The following is an 18,151-nucleotide window of genomic DNA, read 5'->3' as shown; positions in this document are numbered from 1 at the left end:
AGCTCTTCCTGCAGTTACCATTAATGGCAGCAAAAGCTGTGAATGCTTCACTCTTCTGAAGCAACCAGAACTGCTTGACAAATCTGGAGAAGGGTTAACCATGCCAGCTGCTCCCAAAGTCTCAGGACACGTCCCATAAGCATCTGCTCCTGCTTCTCCTGGAGAAGCATGTGCAGCCCTGGATTCAGGAGCCTTCAGAGCAAGACGTTGTTCTGAGCAGGGATGGGAACAGGTTGTGCCTGGCTAGAAAGCTCTGACTCCAGCTCTTGCCCTTGCAGGCACAGTTATCACAGGCAGCTGTAATTATGAAGAGCGCACCAGATCTGTGGTACTTTGGGACATGTTTAATCACGGCCTTAGCCTGCAAAGATGACTGGGGCAACGCACTGATGTGCTGATGAAGGACTGGACCTCTCAAGGCTCTTACAGTAGCATCAATTTCAGGCCTCGACCAGTTACAAGAAGATTTGATAGACATCTACCCTCTGGAAAAGGTGCCTTAGAGAGACAGCTCTTCAGAGGAGCTTGCCTGCATTGCCAAGAGTTCCTCCCTCTTACCTAGACGTGGTATTAGCCAGCCAGCTATTGATGCTCCCCAGGGATTTAATTATTTGCAATGAAACACCGTTTGGCACAGCTAGCAAACAACACATGGTAAGGCCTGCTGCTAGCAGACTGCAGGCTGTTTTACAGCTTGATGAGAGGGAAATGACATAAAAACCAGTCTTACTGCACACGATCAGATTAATGCAGCCTTCAGTGAAGAGGTCATGTTATTTTTTTCCAAATGCTGATATAAACTATGAAGTCAAAAACAAATCATGATGCTCTTATTTAACCTCTAGTGACTGCCAGACTCTGAGACTTCTGTGGGAGGTCTGTTTGAACAAAGCTACTTTGGACTATCCACCTGGAAAACGAGAAACAAAGAGAATTTTGTTTCAGTTCTAGTCCCACCATGCGGCCTTACTGATCTGTGACACATTTCCAGAGTTCAGCAGGTGTCTGGGGGAGTGACTGAAGCCTCTCATTCAGCACAACAATACACAACAACAACAGAGAGATCCAAAATAGAGGTCAAAAGAAAAATACAGTGGGAAGTTAGATGTGAAAATGAATGATGAATCTACATAAATTCATTTCTCTGGTGTATATCATATTTGCACAAGCTTTTTGCTTACTGTGATTGCAAAGACACTGTAAATGCATTTATGAGAGAGCCTGGGTTCATGTTTGCACAGTTCAATGCTCTCTGTACTGAAATAATTTATGATCTTCCTTTGTCCTGGCTAGTTCCTTGAAATGAAAAACTTAGAAAGAAGCACTCAAGGGACTGAGAACAACAACAGACCTGGTGAAGTCAAGCTCTAAATCCTCTGCAGGACACATTCTGGGAGATAAAGCCAGGTAGTTTCTGCACTTGCACACTAGACTCTGCCTGTTTCCCACTGCCAACCCCACAGGCAAAAGATCCTGGACACCTGGAAAGAGAGAAACTCAGAAAAATGTGGTATAAGATCTCTTAATTCTGGCTGTGGACAAATAGCTTTGTCATTCTTATCGGGTCCCTTTTTCTATCAGGCTGAAAGTCACAGATTTAGATATACACTGGACAGCAGGTTGAAGACCCCAGAACCACAGACCAGTTCACAGTTTACTTTTTCTACCCCTTCTTCCACATCAGTGCTGCTACATTCAATTTGCAGCACAGGAAAGCTATTTTTATTCCTTCTCTTTCAGAGGTCCTATTAGCACTGAAAGATGACAGAAATAACAACAGAACAATGACACAAACCCAAAACAGAGACAAGTAGCCCTAACTTTGACTGCATAGGAGACAGGTTTGGTGGGGCTGTTCCCACACGCTGTGGATATTCCAAAGGCAAAGACCCCACAATACAGACCCTTTGGCTGTCAGATGTTTCAGAAAGACTGACTGAACATGGTCACAACTCTAAAAATATCCCACTTACTGTCTGCCTGAAGCAAAACACTATGCATGGGCCGGGTAAATATTTATTCTAGTATTGGTGTCATCTGTAGGATAAGCAATTCGTGCCTACCCTAAACTACAGAACTGTCCTCATGGCTGCTCCACTACAGAAACTTAACTTCCAACTGCTAGGAAGAAACAGCAGTTTCAGAGGCAAGGTTACTAAGGTCTACCAAGTACAAACTAAATGGCATTAAGGAGATAACATGGACTCAAATTACCAGCCAGGAAAGAGGATGGCCCTGCACGTATGCTGGCTTCCCCCTTGGAAAAATAAAACAAGCATCTTTTTGCAGAACTCCCTGCTGACTCTTCTGGGCAGAAGTACGTAAGCGGAAAGGCTTCCGCAGCCACCGGGTGGGAGGCACATCCCGCATTCCCAGCCCGGGCGCCGGCCTCCCCCTTCCCGGGGGCGGGCGAACATGCCGAAGAAAATCCTCAGCGTTCCCAGGAAGACTTTTCATGCAGGACATAACAAGAACTTCTTGGCCAAAGTACCAGCACACTAACCTTGAAGTTTTTCCCACAGAAGCTAACATAAATTTCTGAAACTTTGGTCCTTTTACTTTCTGTACAAACCATTTTTCTAAATCTTACAAACTCGACTCATTTTATCATTGAAATTGGAGCAGCCTGTTACAGGGGAAGCTCAGTAGTTACACTCAGTAGCTCACCAAGTTTTGTTCTTATAAAGGACAAAACCAAACCAAAGAAACTCATTTTCTACAGAGCTGCATTTTTGTCTGTGTACAGAAATACACAATGTATTAAATGCTTTGAAGGATGTGTAAATAAATTGATGTGGAAGACTGACATCTGAAATGTAACGAGTTTATCCTTTTTGTCAGCATCTTCATAATATTGTGCATGACTTTTTTCCAATATGAAGGAAAAGAAATACAAGAAGAGAAGGAAAGAAAAAACGAAACAAGCTCACCATGACAGTTGATAGTATACATTTCTCAAAAAAAGAAAAAAAAAAAAACTGCAAGAAAATGTCCTGATCAGTTTGTACGAATGCTGCACTAGTTACTGCCATGACGTGCACATGCAAGGGCTCTAAACCTGATTGCATAACTCAAGTATCATTTCCAAAGGGATCATCCTCTACCGGTTTTTCAATTCCATGTTAGTTTTTCACTGCTGCAACTTGCTAAGGAACTTTCATAAACACCCCTAAGGTAATGACCTAGCTAAAAATGACTGTATTTATAGTGCTATTATTTCCCTTTTAGTACATTTCACAGCAGAGATAGAGCAACTGGCCCCCCTGAGGATTATATCCTAACATACCTACTCTAAATATTTATCTGAGTGACTTAAATTTAGTTAAGCTAGGTCTTTCAGGGACACATAGTGGGCCTTCGTTTGGGAAACCAGAGAAGCAACTCAACACGACCTTCTCATTTTCAAGCTAGTTTTCCCTTAGTACTGCTGGATTAAGTTGCCTGTGACTAACCTGTTTGGCATGGCAGTTTAGTGTCACTGCTTTTCTCAGAATGAATGTCAGGACTCGAAGTCCTTGATACACACTGAATCTGAGGATGGATAATGTAGCAGATTTCATCCTATTTTCATATCACATAAAATCCCCTGGTGTGACAATGAAATGCCTGGCAAGGCCCAAATGATTATTCTTATTTCAAACAGACAACCCCTTTCTGTCCAGTACAGATACAGTTTATTCTCATGAGAGAAAGATGTTTAGGTACTATAAAAAAAAATCCCCAAAGCAACAGCTTGGAAGCAAGCAACATACCTTTTGGATAATGATCTATGGCCTTGGATACGTCTACAGTGATATTTGTCTATGAAGTTCACACCTTCCCTGTAAACTTGCATCTTGCAAACATCTCTCAAACCAATTTTCTCAACAGATGCCAAATTCTGCTTACTATTATCCACACTGTCTCTCTTGGAACATCTGTGCAGCACTAACATTTGTGGGAACATATCCCAGGTTCCTAGCACTGCTCTTCTTGGAACAGTCCTTCCCCACACAGCCCCAGAGGCAGAAGTTATTCAGCCCACTACTGCACAACAGTTATTGGCACAGGGTAATGCTCTGTTTCATGCAGTAGATGCTTCATCCCAAGCCTTTGATTTCAGGCAGCCTTTGATTTCAGCTTTTAGGACCAACAGAGCCATACTATCACACTGCACAGAAAAGATGCAGATGACAAAAGATGTGGATAGCAAGCACTTCAGTGATTATTGCTGAAGCTTTATGGATATCCTGCTGCATTCAGAGAGGTCTCGCAGAGTACGGTGGGGCAATACTGCACTGCAAATGTTGCTGAGTTCAACAACTCCAAAACACCTACCTGAAGACACCAGGCTGCAGCTCCAGCCTCCCTCTGCCAGGCTTTAAGGGAGCCACAAACACTGCTGACAGTCACTGTTGGGAGCAAGGCCTCGGCATCCTGCTAACGGCCTGTAACTAGACAGTTTAATATTCACAGGGCAAGGCCAAGGCTCACCTGACCTGGTGCTTCTCTATGGTTCACCAGCCTTCACCAGCCTCAAGGATTGATGATACCACAACCAGCTTTCAGAGGAGCTTTTCCAACTATATTAGCACAAGTACCCTTAGTTCCACTGCTCTGAGGACACTGAGGCAGTCCCACATGGTCTCCCCAACTATTAACAACAAACTGATCCTAATAATTAACTTGAAGTCTCGCCGTACAACAGGTGTTTGAGCATTGTTTTGCTGACAGGAGGACAGGATCTTGATAAATTGCCAAACTAAGCAATATTTAAACAACAGTCTCAGGTTTGTTCAGTTGCTGCAGAAGTGCCACAAGGCTGAAGGAAAAAAAAAGAACTGAATCACTTGGATTTTTGCTATTACAGGCAGTTCATCTCAGCAGCAAATGTAAATACTTGATGGAACCTTTGCCAAAAACGCACTGCCTCCTCTCCCCAGTTTCAGGGTGGAGACTAATTCCACAGAAACACCAAGTAACCATCTCAAATGCTTTTTAACGTGAGCACACGCTCTGCTGAAGGAGAATACATTTCACAAATGAAGTAGTTTAGTCCAGGAACAAATATTCCCCTTTTGTTTTGGAGGATTGCTTTTTCTTGTTTGAACTCTGATTATTTCAATAAACCCACTTACACGGTAGCCCCACAGGCAACTTCAACAGCCAAGCTGGGTGAGGGCAGGACTGGGCTGCCAGAGTGAGGATAGTTGAGTTGTAGGGGTTTGGATTATTTTGTAAAAAAGTTTGCTTTCTAGCGGAAACATGGTACCGAGCTATGCTGTAACTCAGATCCTGTTTCAGTGAAATGTTTTCATAGACAGAAATTCATGTGCGTTCTACTTATACAGACCAGTGTATTTAAAAGAACAGGTTGAATCCCACCCTACCAGAGGCCAACAGGTATGACCAGTGATATCTACAGTCACCACGGTAGCATTAGGGGACATTTACCTCTCGGCTCGGGACTTTTAAATCCCTCCTTCTCTGAAGGATTTGCCCTATCATTGGTGCACGAGAAGGTACAAGTAGCACAGTCTATCACAAATCTCCCATCATTACTTCCACCTAACCTAAAGACATAGCCACACCAAGAAAGTGAAAATGCACCATGGTTTTGCAGTAAGGTGGAGTTTACCACACCTGAGCAGCAAGAATGGCTGACAGCTCCTTTCTCATCCCACACCTTGCTGCCCCTTCAGCTGTCAGTGACTCAACTGTTTATGGGGCTTCAATAACTAATGAATAGATGCAGATCTTAACAAAAATAAGAAAAGCAATAAAGATAAAATCAGTTTTGTTTTTAATGCAGACCTGCTCAGTGCAGAGTCGTACAAGCAGTTTCATCAACACAAGGTGGAGGTTCAATAAACTCCAGGAGCAGGAACAAGCAGTCAAGGGTGGGGTGAGGATTCTGTTAACCAACATTGCCACCAAAGTGTCAGTACAATGAAACTACACCCACACTAGCTGTCTGCAAGAACAGCCCAGGCCTTCAGCCCCCAGCTTCCCGCTGAACAACCATCAGGCTGGCAGCAGAACTTAGGGGTTGAGGCTCATGATCGAGTCTCCAGAGAAGGCTTCCTAGGTCCCCACACCTCCACGCTGCAGTCGCATCCTGATGAAGCCTTTCAAGGAAAGCCTCCTCTCCCTTCCTGCTCCATACAAAGTAGGTCACCATGGACAGGGCTATGGGAGGTGACCATGTCAATGGGGCCTCCTAATGCTCTGCACACCAAAGACAGCATTCAGCAGCACTACCTGGATCCACCTTCAAATCCTTTGCCTGTCACAGCCTTTCTTCATGGACTTAAGCGGACCTCATATCTCCTTAATAATTGTTCGGAAAGGAAGCAAGATTGGATATATCTATAAATACAGCTGAAATCAACGTTTGCTGCATTTCCACCAGACACTGCTGAGGAGACTTCTCTGCAGACAGCCAGGAAAGCTGGAGCTGGGCTGGTGGAAGAGGGGTTAGCTGGTTGCTATGGCCACTCTATCGCCAGGGGAAAAGGTAGGTTAACACACTGCACTGAAGAGGCAGCTCTGAAAAGCTGTAGAGCTTTAAAGCGCTTGAGAAGCAATGTGGTGCAGAACAGTCTGGCCTAGATGTGGAAAATTGTGGGGCTGTCTGCAGAAAACCGTCTGCATTCAGACCCAAAACTTATGAGGAAACCACATCTGCAATGCAAATTGACCATGAAAAGGCAAGTTATTACCCTGAGCAGATTTGCAGCCCTGATATTTCTTCACCTTCTAAGAGGGAAGCTGGGAATTTCATCATAGGTGTTCACATGTTATAAGTATAGCTGGGCAGCTAACCACAACAAAGAGGCATAAGCTATTTCAATTGCAATTCAATAAAATTTTCCTTTGGAAAAAAAAAAATCTTATATATTAGAGGTTTGCCTGCCACTTTCCCTGGTCCATATAACTGCCGGCTGCTACTTAGATCAACACTCAAACCACCCACTAGCATCTAAGGGGATTTCAATGCTGCACATCTCCAGCAAGCTGACTTCAGCACTGTGAAAGGAAAAACACTGCTGTTATGGGAAGCCTGTTTCAAATCAGGCAGACAGTGACAACTACAAGTGGAAAATAACAGAAGAACTTTTAAGTGCACAGTTTTCTACAGTGTTCGATATACAATGAATCTATTGGTATTATATAAAATATATATTCATGTAATTAAGCATGAGCATTCTGCGAAAAACTTACCTGGACCAGCAAAAATAAAGCAAAATCCACCAGCCCTGACATTCTCCAGATAGGAGAAGGCCTGCAGTGCTATAGAAAACATCCCGTGCTGTCCCATCACAGCTTCTTTTGGGTCTTTCCCTGGAAGGGAAAGGACTGTCCAGCCTGCACATGCTCAGGAGCTGCCTGATGAGGCAGGCAGCATAGAACTGACTTCTCTACACAGCTGGTAAACACAGTGTTTGAGCACATTAACAGGGTCACATTAGGACTACAAAGCAGTCCCAGTGTGGACTTCACTGGCAAGCTGGTTCTTTCAGTGGAGATGCCTGCAAAAGATATAAAATCCATCAAATTGCCAGCAGTCTATGTAATTAGGAACAATTGAAAATTGCAATAGCTTCTATGGAGAAGTTCTAGAACTGCACATCTTGCAAAAAGAAGATTGTTTCAGTCAAGGTAATGTTTGTCCATATTAGAAAGCAAACAAACTTTCTACAGAAAATATGAGACAGACAGGCTATCTTCACCTAAGGTAGGCCAGGGAATGCTCATACTTAAATAAATAGATAAATAAATAAAAAGCATTTTCGAGATCTTTCAGCCCTAAATCTTTTTTCTGATTATTACAGTTGCTGTGGCAGAGGACAAGAATAAATTATTATTAGGGAATGAAATTATTATGGACTACGTGAACATTTAAAACTGTTTTTTTGCTGACGAAGCTTTGTGCAACCACACACTGCAACATAGCTGGATTTCTACTCTCCAAACACTCAGAAAGGCACCTCCTAGACCAGCTGGCTTTCTGCTGGCATTCCCACAGCTCCGTCAGCCAGAGAGGTTGTGTAAGTGCTCCCAAATCAGCTTAAGGCAAAGCTAGCCAGGTTAGCTCAAGTAACCACCAAGTGCGTATGCACATGACCCTTTTGACGAGCAGAACTACAGTAGCCTCCAACTGCTAGGCAAAAATAAGCACTAATATCTTTAGCACACTCCGAGTGGCTCTGTATGGCCTCACTAGCTGCATGGCTCCAACTGGGAATTGTTTTAACAGAACTCAAGTCTCTAGCAGAGCCTCTAGACTATTTTCTACTTGCAGTCCACCACGGAGGTGCACTCCAGTGCAGGCTGGTGTGTAGAGACCTTCAGGCCCTGCCCCATACGTGAGTAAAGGAGAACAGAAAGCCCCTTAAGCAAGCTGCTAGGTAAGAGTACACAAGCTCCGAGTGGTGAAACACCTTACGTGATAGGAAATAGCAACATTCACTGAATAACTTACTTGATAAACTATTTCTGGAGTATTTGGTCACTTCTACAGGCTGCCATCACTCCTGCTGAATCAATAGGCCCAACCAGAGCATATGCTCTAGAGAAAACCTGCAGTGCTGGACACGTTATGAAAGAAGTTTACTGAAGTAAATGTATACCCCACTTGCTCCTCTAAGCCATAATGGAGCACATGTGGAAACTGAAGTAGCTAAATACAAACTTTTCCTGAAGTGGCTGTCTGTGAATACACAATCCGTCCCTCCAACGTTTTCCTATTAACATACTCATGTGTATAGCTATAAATCAAAACGAAAGAGAAGAGGGCAAGCCAGCAGAGAAGTAAAAGACAGAAAATACACTGTAGGCCATTTCTCCTAAAATACCAAACTCATTCATACGCAGAGTAACGATACAGAGACTCCCAACCCCCAGCTGCTTAGAGGCAAACTCATCTTACACCCTGCTCGCGCCGAGACGCCAGCAGGCCGCAGCAGCCCCCCCGAGGAGGACGCTATTTCGGGTGGTGAATCAGTCCGCAGCAGCCGGAGCCCGCGCCAGCGCCCATGACGAGGCAAAGGGCTGCCGGGGCCGCGGCGCTGCAGGGTCAGCTCCTACCTGCGCACCAAACGGCCACAACGGCCACTTGCTCTGTGGCAAGGGCAGATTTTACACTGCTCAGCACTGCTGTTAAATACAGGAACCATTTTAAGGCATGAAAATAAAGTCACATGTAACAGGTTTAGTCAAAGCTGCATATTTTCCTGCTATGGAAACTGGTCACAAGAACCAAAAAGCTGCCCAAAGACAATAATTTTCTGTGCTATTCTCTCCTAATCTGCCTGTTCCTTTCTGAAATCCTGAACGGATGATCAGTGACATGGACTAGCTGCAACTGGCCCAAAGCAGCAATCTGAGCTTGTCATATCACAGCGCTGCCAAAGCATTACCAAGGGTCACCCCACAGCGTAAACGTGCTTCGTATCCCACCACCAAAGGGCTAATTCAATGTGCACCTGTTGCTTCATCTTTACAAATGGACTCTGCCTTGCAGATAGACAAGAGACTAGTTAAGACATGTTTTTCCAAAATTCGTAATAATCCGTAAATCCCAGCAAATGGAAGCCAGCAAGAGCTCAGGGCTCTAAGAAAGAAAGACAATACCAGATTACAAAAAATTCTTAAGAAGTAGATGCAAAAAGAAGGATTCAGAATATGAACCTTGTCCACTAAGGCTAGGAAACTGGAACTTTGCATGTACACAGACATGGTACATTTATGCTCTCAGCTAAAAGAGTCAGCTTAGCAGTTAAAGAGGCTGTAACTCATCCAGCATGCAAACACTTTACGTAGAGAAAAGTACAGAGAGACCAGAAACCCACCACGGAAGTTTAGCCTTAGGGAAGGAATGATAAGCAAGTGGCCACCAACCAAGGACATGTCCACATGGCACAACCCAGAGACCTGCACATTGGGGAACCCTCATGCATGGGCAGTGGGCTCCGTAAGTGCAAAATCTACATTGCATCTCAAGACATTAAAAGTTATATTGCATATAACTTGCATTTTTTTTTTGTTGGCTTCATTTCATTTTTTTCCACTTAAACTGTACTAACACATTCTAAATGTTTTCTTACGCAAGTTGAGAGTTTTTGGTTTATTTTACAGTCGTCTTTGTTACCAGTTATAAAATACACATATTTATACGGTTTAAAAAGAACCATCTGGAATCATGTGCTGAAAAACACATCCTTCTGGCAGACAACTTCTGTGCTTCTGAGTAATTAGAATGTATTTGGAAAGACAGGGTATGCTTGGTTTTTGTTTTTTAATTGCTGAGCCCGCTCTCCACTAATTACATTTTCCAAAGGGCAAGAAATACTGTTCTGTGTCTCTCAAGTCCACCTGCAATAAAGCCCTCTTTGCCAGGCCTAGATCTAATACATGCTACAGATGACTGGCACTGGGACTTGTGCCTTCCTCGTCCCTTCTGAACATTTTGCCTCCAAGGGAGGTAGCTACTGGGAGACAGGCAAAGTAGTGGAGTCTGCATAGTCCTAAACAGTCACAGCTTAATCCAGTAAGTCCCTTTGCTAGACTAAACACCTGTAAAGAGCTCTCTTGTTACTCAGCCAAAAGAATTTTTTAGTATACACTCCCATATAGCCATGAAGTAGGCTTCATATGACCCAACTCCGTGCCACACAGGGGACATGCAGATTAGGTTCATAAACTGCCAAAACAAGACATTAAGGTATTTAGTATTGAAAAGTTATCAGAGGGAATATGGAATATCCAAAGTTAAAGCACACACAGACAAAGTTCAATTAAACATTGAATAGATCCAAGTTTTTACAGCCTTCCTAGAAATGCTTTTCAGGGTTTTGAAATGTCTACATAGGCAGTTTTAAGAAGTATCTAAAACCAGAACTGTAGGGGGACATTGTACAGGGGGGTGCCTCTGACCGTCCTTAACCTGGACTGAAAAGGCTGACATGCAGAATCACTGAATTTCGGTAAACAACTTTTAAGGAAGTGTCTCCTGTACTTGAGGAAGTTCCTAGGACTGAGATGCTGTTTTTAAATCTTGCGGTTAGACGCTTGGATACGGCTTAGCAACCTATGATATGTTAGCACATTAATGCTTGTAACCAATTACTGATGCTCTGCCGAGATGTTGCTATGCTAATTGCTATATATTGTGATACGTAACGCGGAATAAACGAAGTCAGTTCCAGCTTCTATGAAGTTGCTGTCTGGCATTCCTGACCCGCTCCAAGCTGCAACAAGTGGCGCCCGAACAGGGACCACAGGGACAACCCAATTGACCAGTACAGGCACCTGGCACAACGGTGCAGGATTCCGGAAGACGACGTACGGGTGCGGCCGAGTGATCCGACCAAGAAGGTGGACCGGAGCGGGTAAGCCGGCCGTGAATGCGCACACGGGAAGACGGCGTGGGGTAACGGCTAGAAGCAGAATTCCCAGTGCACGTGTACATGGAGCGAGAAGCTGCTGAACAACTGCTGCTGGAGTTATTAGCGAAAAGGGAGGCAGCAGTGAGCACGAAGAAGCTGTATGAGTTGATTAAGTGGGCAAGGGGGAAAGGACATTTAAAGGAGCCACAACTTGTTTTTAGTATAACAGAGTGGCGTGAGATAGGGGACTCATTATGGGAAGCCACTCTGGAGGGCAACAAAACTGCCAAAGAACTGGGTCAAACTTGGCGCGAGGTGGCGAATCAGCTCAAGTGTATGCAGGCTGAAAAGAAAATGGTAGCAGCTGCGACGCAGATGCTGCAAGGGGAGGAATCGTCTCCCGAGGGATTGGCAGTGCAGAAGGGCCCCCTTGGACGAGGCGCTACTGCAGTCCCAAAGAGCACCGCCAAGGAGTTGATTGACAGCGTTCTCGGAGGCGGGTCGTCGCAATCTCAGCGTCCCTCGGAGCCACCACCTTTACCACCGGAACCTGTGCCAGCCGAATCGACCGCGACTCCCGAATCGCCAGACCAGCCGACCGCGACTCCCGAATCGCCAGACCAGCCGTCGGCGCCACCACCCCCGGCAGGGGCAGCTGGGAATAGACCACAGGAGCGACCGCCGGAGCGAAGCCGGGACCGACCCTCTGATAAACTGTTCCGAGAAGCCTCTAGAGCACTGGTTCAAGCTCAGGCAGATGGGCGAGCAACAGATGGGGGGTGGTCTGGGGCTTCCGAGGGACGTTCGGGTCCGCGGGTTTCCTCTTCGCGTTGGTCTGGGGTTATCAGGGATGCGATTCTGGAGGGTCAATGGGAGCCGGCTATGAGGGTAGCGTGCCCGGTAACCTTTGAGCCGGATGGTCAAGGGGGGGCAGCGGGTAAATGGGATCCGTTTGATTGGAAAATTTTGAGCCAATTAAGGGATACGGTCGTGCGTTGGGGGATCAAAGGCGAGCCCTCCAGACAAATGCTATCCTACATTTTTAACAGCGATATGCTTCTTCCTAGTGATTGTCAACAAATCGCAAAATTAATTTTGACACCGGGTCAGTTACTGTTATGGGAAAGACAGTGGGCAGCTCACGCGGCACGTGAATGCGCTGTGCCGCGGGGGCAGGATGACCCATTGTTTAATTTACGGCCCGAAACGGTCATAGGACAGGGAAACTTCGCGGATGTGGGGGGTGCAGATGCAGTATCCTCCTATTCTTTTGAGGCTCGTGACACAGACCGCCTTATCAGCGTTTATGTCTTTACCAGAGGAAAAGAAGGGGCCGTCTTTTGTAAATGTTAAACAGGGTGTGAACGAGCCCTTTGGTGAGTTTGTGGATCGTTTGCTTAAAGCTTTAGAGGAGATGGATGCGCTAGATGAAAGAACTAGGAGGCTTATGGCGCAGTCCTTAGCAGTTGAGAATGCTAATAAACGAACTAGGGATGTGCTGGTGACATTGCCTCAGGGAGTGTCCCTTGAGGAGATGCTTGAAGAGATCGTTCGTCGGGGTGTGGGAAACCCAGGAGCATTTTTAGGGGCTCGGGTAGAGCAGGCATTGCTTGATTCAGCCGCTCAGCAGGCGCAAGCGACCCGAGTGTTAGCGGCGGCACTGCAACCCCTTGTGGGAAAGGGACAGAGGAAACGGCCGAGTGATGATGGCCCTAAGTGCTTCCGGTGTGGTCGTCGAGGACATATTCGGAAGAATTGTGATGAAGGGCGTGTTTGGTGCCCCCGATGTCAGACAGACACTCATTCCCAAAAGGCGTGCAGATCAGCCCCTGGTACTGTCTTTTCGGGAAACGGGAATGTGAGCGCGAACCCTGCCCGCGCGAGGAGAACAATGGTGCAGGGGGGGAGCTCTGGCTGCCTGCCACAAGGGGAAGCCTGGGCATTGACCTGGCAGCCGCAGTAAGCATCTGTCTACAAGATGCCTCCCCCGTGCGAATTCCTTCCCAGTTTAAAGGCTTACCTTGGTCAGGGAAAAGAATTGGGGGGTTGATATTGGGTCGATCTTCGGCGGGAATGTCTGGTATTTTTGTAATACCTGGGATTATTGATTCGGATTCGGAAGGGGTAATCGAAATGGTGGTATACACATTGACCCCACCGGTAACTATTGCTAAAGGTAGTAAATTGGCTCAATTAGTTCCTTTGCAGAATTTGTTAGGGGCTATTAATCCCCAAGCAGCTTCATTGCCGCCACGGAAGCAAAAAGCTTTTGGGTCCACAGGAGGACAAGCCCTCTTAACTCTAAACATGAAACATAGGCCATTAGTGAAGGTGCAAGTGAGTTTCCGGGGCCAAAGCGTGTGCTGTCAAGGGTTGATGGACACTGGTGCAGATTGCACCATTGTCTCAAGCGAGCGTTGGCCACGGCATTGGCCAAAAAGGATAGCCGCAGCGTGCATTGGAGGTGTAGGCGGGGTTCAACAAACAGAGGAAAGTGTTTACCCTGTACAGCTTACAATAGATGATCAAGTGGTCAGCACTCACGTGTCTATCCTGCCGTTGCCTGCTCCTATTCAAATGTTGATTGGCAGGGAGTGCATGGCTCAGCTAGGAGTGGTTCTCTCAACTGCGTCAAGACAGGGTTTTCCTTAGCGGCTACTGTTGAGCAGCCTGTTGCTATCACCTGGATAACAGAAGACCCTGTCTGGGTGGAGCAGTGGCCGCTAACGAAGGAGAGGCTGCAAATAGCGGAAGAGTTAGTAGAGGAACAGTTAAAGGCGGGTCATTTGGTGCCCTCCACTAGCCCATGGAATACACCAATCTTTGTTATTCCTAAGAAGTCAGGGAAGTGGAGGTTACTTCATGATCTTCGTGCAGTTAATCAACAGATGCAGGCGATGGGGGCTTTACAGCCCGGCCTGCCTTCTCCTTCTATGATCCCGGAAAGTTGGTACTTGTTGATAATTGACTTAAAAGATTGTTTCTATACCATTCCGCTGCAGGCCCAGGACTCCGTCCGCTTTGCATTTACGCTACCATCCATAAATAGGGCAGCACCTGCTAGGCGTTATCAGTGGGTAGTGTTACCCCAAGGAATGAAGAACAGTCCAACAATGTGTCAATTGTTTGTGGCCGCGGCCCTGCAGCCATTGCGTACACAGTGGCCACATACATTGATCTATCATTATATGGATGATATCCTTTTTGCACGAGCAGAACCTATTACGGTAAAAGAGGAGGAAGTAATTTCAAAGGCCCTTCGGGAGCGAGGGTTGCAAATTGCACCTGAAAAGGTACAACGTACTCAGCCTTGGAAGTACTTGGGTTGGCTTATATCAGAGGCTACCATTAGGCCACAGAAAGTAGAATTGAAAGTGAGCCTGCGCACGTTGTCTGATGTGCAAACCTTTATGGGGGATTTGCAATGGGTACGGTCTGTCCTAGGTATTAGCAATGATGAGATTGCACCATTAGTGCCTTTACTAAAAGGTACTGACCCAGCGACACCAATCAGCCTGACAGAGCAGCAACAACAGTGCCTTCGGAATCTCTCCCAGGTCTTGTCTCAGCGGTTAGCCTACCGCCGGAGGTTGGACCTCGGTATAACCTTACTACTGTTAAAGGGGCCGACTAGTTACGCTGCTGTAATTAGTCAGCTCATTAAAGAAAAAGGGGGAGAGACGCAGGTATCGGTGCTAGAATGGGTATTCCCTGCAGTGCGTCCAAAAACAGCTATTGCGACACCCTTTGAGATTCTGGGATCTCTAATTCGGAAAGGTAGGGATCGGGTCGTAGCGATTGCAGGGGAAGAACCGAACATGATAGGTCTACCGATACAAAAGGGAGATTTAGAGTGGGCAATTAGGCACTCGACAGCTCTGCAGTTGGCGTTGTTGGATTTTTCAGGGGACATAATATCACGCCCAGTGTCGGGGAAAATCGGTCACTTGTTAAACAGTTATGATTGGGTCGAACGCCCTAAGCGATCCAAGCGACCATTGCCAGATGCGGTAACGGCTTTCACAGATGCAGGTAAAAAATCGCGCTTGGCTGCAATTACCTGGCAGGATGGAGATCGATGGGAGTCTCAGACTTTATCCGCGGAGGAGAAGGATTCCCTTCAAACCTTGGAATTGAAAGCAGTAGTTTGGGCCTTCACCAAGTGGGTGTCGGTACCCTTGAATGTGGTCACTGACTCCTTATACGTAGCAGGAGTGGTAGACCGAATAGAAGGTGCCTTGATTAAGGCCATGGAGGATCAGCGATTGGGAAAGTTGTTCCTTCAATTAAGGAAGGCGATTATGATGAGGACTGAGTCTTACTGCGTGATACATATCCGTAGTCACACATGGGAACTAGGCCTAGGGGAAGGGAATGCCCGAGCAGATAGGTTGGTGAGTGTAGCCCCTCGGATGGGACCATTCAATCGGTTTGAAGCGGCAAGAGTGGGTCATGGAATGTTGCATACTAACGCTAAGGGTTTGGCAAGGCAGTTTGGGGTATCATTGGAAGATGCACGGGGAATTGTGCAGGCGTGCCCACAGTGTAGCCACCACGGTCCAGGATTGGGTATCGGGGTCAATCCGAGAGGACTGAGGGCCTTAGAGCTGTGGCAAATGGACGTCACTCATGTGTCGAGCTTTGGAAGATTGAAATATGTCCATGTTTGTGTGGATACCTTTTCTAAGGTCATATGGGCAACGGCACAGCCTGGAGAGAAGGCCATACACGTAAAAAAGCATTTGTTAACATACTTTGCAGCCTATGGGAGGACCTTGCACAATCGGTCGCCTTAGTATGATATGGCCACATGGGCCTCCTGGGAGCCGGAAAATAGCAGTTAGGCGACGAAGGAGTACAAAGGTTACTGTAGGTAGTGATTGCAATGATGATGTTAGTTTATGGAATGATTGGGAAATAATTTTTGCCTCCTTTTTTGTGCCGGGAGTGTCAGCTGCCCGAGCTCACAGGAACATTGAACGTCTTGCATGCTGGGCAGTTAAGCAGGCAAACGCAACCAGTACTGTGCTTAGTGAATTGTCAGATGGTTTAACCCAGGTACAACACGCTGTACTGCAAAACCGTGCCGCTATTGATTTCCTGCTTCTTGCTCACGGGCATGGGTGTCAGGACTTTGACAGAATGTGCTGCATGGACCTGCAAGATTACTCAGCAGCTATACATCGACAACTCCACGACTTGATCAAACATACGGAGAAAGTAACAAAAGATGTTGGGTTTTTCGGACTCGATGGGTTAACTGACTTGTTTGGAATCGGGGGAGGGATGAAATCGTTGGTAAAATCGCTACTAATGTTGTTACTATGGGGACTGTTGCTTGTAGTTGGTTTAATGATCGCTTGGACCTGTTTACGCGCTTTAATATCACGTTTGTTAAATGCCTTGTCACGTAATCCGAATCTGACACCTCAAGGTTGGCTTGCTTCTCGGGGACATTTGATCTAAAGAAAAAGGGGGAAATGTAGGGGGACATTGTACAGGGGGGTGCCTCTGACCGTCCTTAACCTGGACTGAAAAGGCTGACATGCAGAATCACTGAATTTCGGTAAACAACTTTTAAGGAAGTGTCTCCTGTACTTGAGGAAGTTCCTAGGACTGAGATGCTGTTTTTAAATCTTGCGGTTAGACGCTTGGATACGGCTTAGCAACCTATGATATGTTAGCACATTAATGCTTGTAACCAATTACTGATGCTCTGCCGAGATGTTGCTATGCTAATTGCTATATATTGTGATACGTAACGCGGAATAAACGAAGTCAGTTCCAGCTTCTATGAAGTTGCTGTCTGGCATTCCTGACCCGCTCCAAGCTGCAACACAGAACCTTTTAAGAACAGAGGCCATCAGGAAGCCACCTATCTAAAATCTCTACTAACATTCGAATACTATATATTCTCATTTTTACAAACATAAAAAAAAAAGTGTGTGCTTCTCATGTTCTGCAATCTCAGAGAAGCAGGAGTGGACCAAGACTCCTCCCCCTCTTTGAACTCGGCTGTGAGAGTATTTCAGATTTTGACATTCGCAAAGTTCAGCCTCAGAGCATGACCTGGCTGCTGCAATGCGTCTGACTTACACTGTCCCCAAAGACCCCAGCTCAAATGTGACAAGTTGCTTTCTTAACTATGTCGAAAAGTTTGAGCTCTTATTTCTAGGACCCCTAGCCAACCTGCCAGTACATCTTGAACGATGTTACATAAAAAGAAAAATACGTTTAGCCTGGGAAAGGCTGAAGAGCTTTAATAAGACACTGTGAAAGGAAGACAAAAAAAAAAAAAAAAAAAAAAAGGAAGATACAGATTAGGCATAGAGATAGGGCTTCTTTCTTTAGTACGTAGTTGAAGGTATTGCAGATGCTGCCACGTTGATCCATAGTAGTACATATAGAAATATGAACTAATGTCTAGGTCAGCAGCTTCAAACCTACTTTGATCTTCAGCCTCAGTTCTTAGTAATAATATTAAATCTTCTCCATATCTGACACAAGCCTATTCACAACAGGACATTTTTTCAGAGACAAAGTGGAAGGAATTCAGGTTTAAAAACACTGTTCTATCCAGTTATGTGAATTATATAGTGGTGAATTTCTAATGGCTGTCCTGAAATGCATTAAATTGCCAAATTACAATATGATTCATGTCTTCAATCTGACAGTGCTGCATTCACAGATCTAGTAATACGATGCTATGGAAGGATTAAATCCTAATAAAGACAAACACATGGACGGGGCAGTTTGCTACATGTGAGCAGCTACTCCAGATT

The 18,151-nt window shown here is 45.7% G+C and overlaps 1 long non-coding RNA gene across 1 annotated transcript in view; it reads right to left on the bottom strand.

Moving 5' to 3' along the window:
• Window positions 1-5,765: 5,765 nt before the first annotated feature.
• The window catches only part of LOC148596391 (uncharacterized), a 123,929-nt gene continuing 111,543 nt past the window's right edge, over window positions 5,766-18,151 (bottom strand). Inside the window, exon 2 of the long non-coding RNA XR_015913080.1 lies at window positions 5,766-5,796. This is a non-coding gene — a long non-coding RNA (uncharacterized LOC148596391). The remainder of the gene's footprint in view (window positions 5,797-18,151) is intronic.

Source organism: Tinamus guttatus, unplaced genomic scaffold (genome assembly GCF_059628265.1).
Source record: "Tinamus guttatus ecotype Peru unplaced genomic scaffold, ASM5962826v1 Tinamus_guttatus_pri_ptg000004l, whole genome shotgun sequence".
Taxonomy (NCBI): Eukaryota; Metazoa; Chordata; class Aves; order Tinamiformes; family Tinamidae; genus Tinamus; species Tinamus guttatus.
This window is presented reverse-complemented; position numbering and strand designations above follow the sequence as displayed.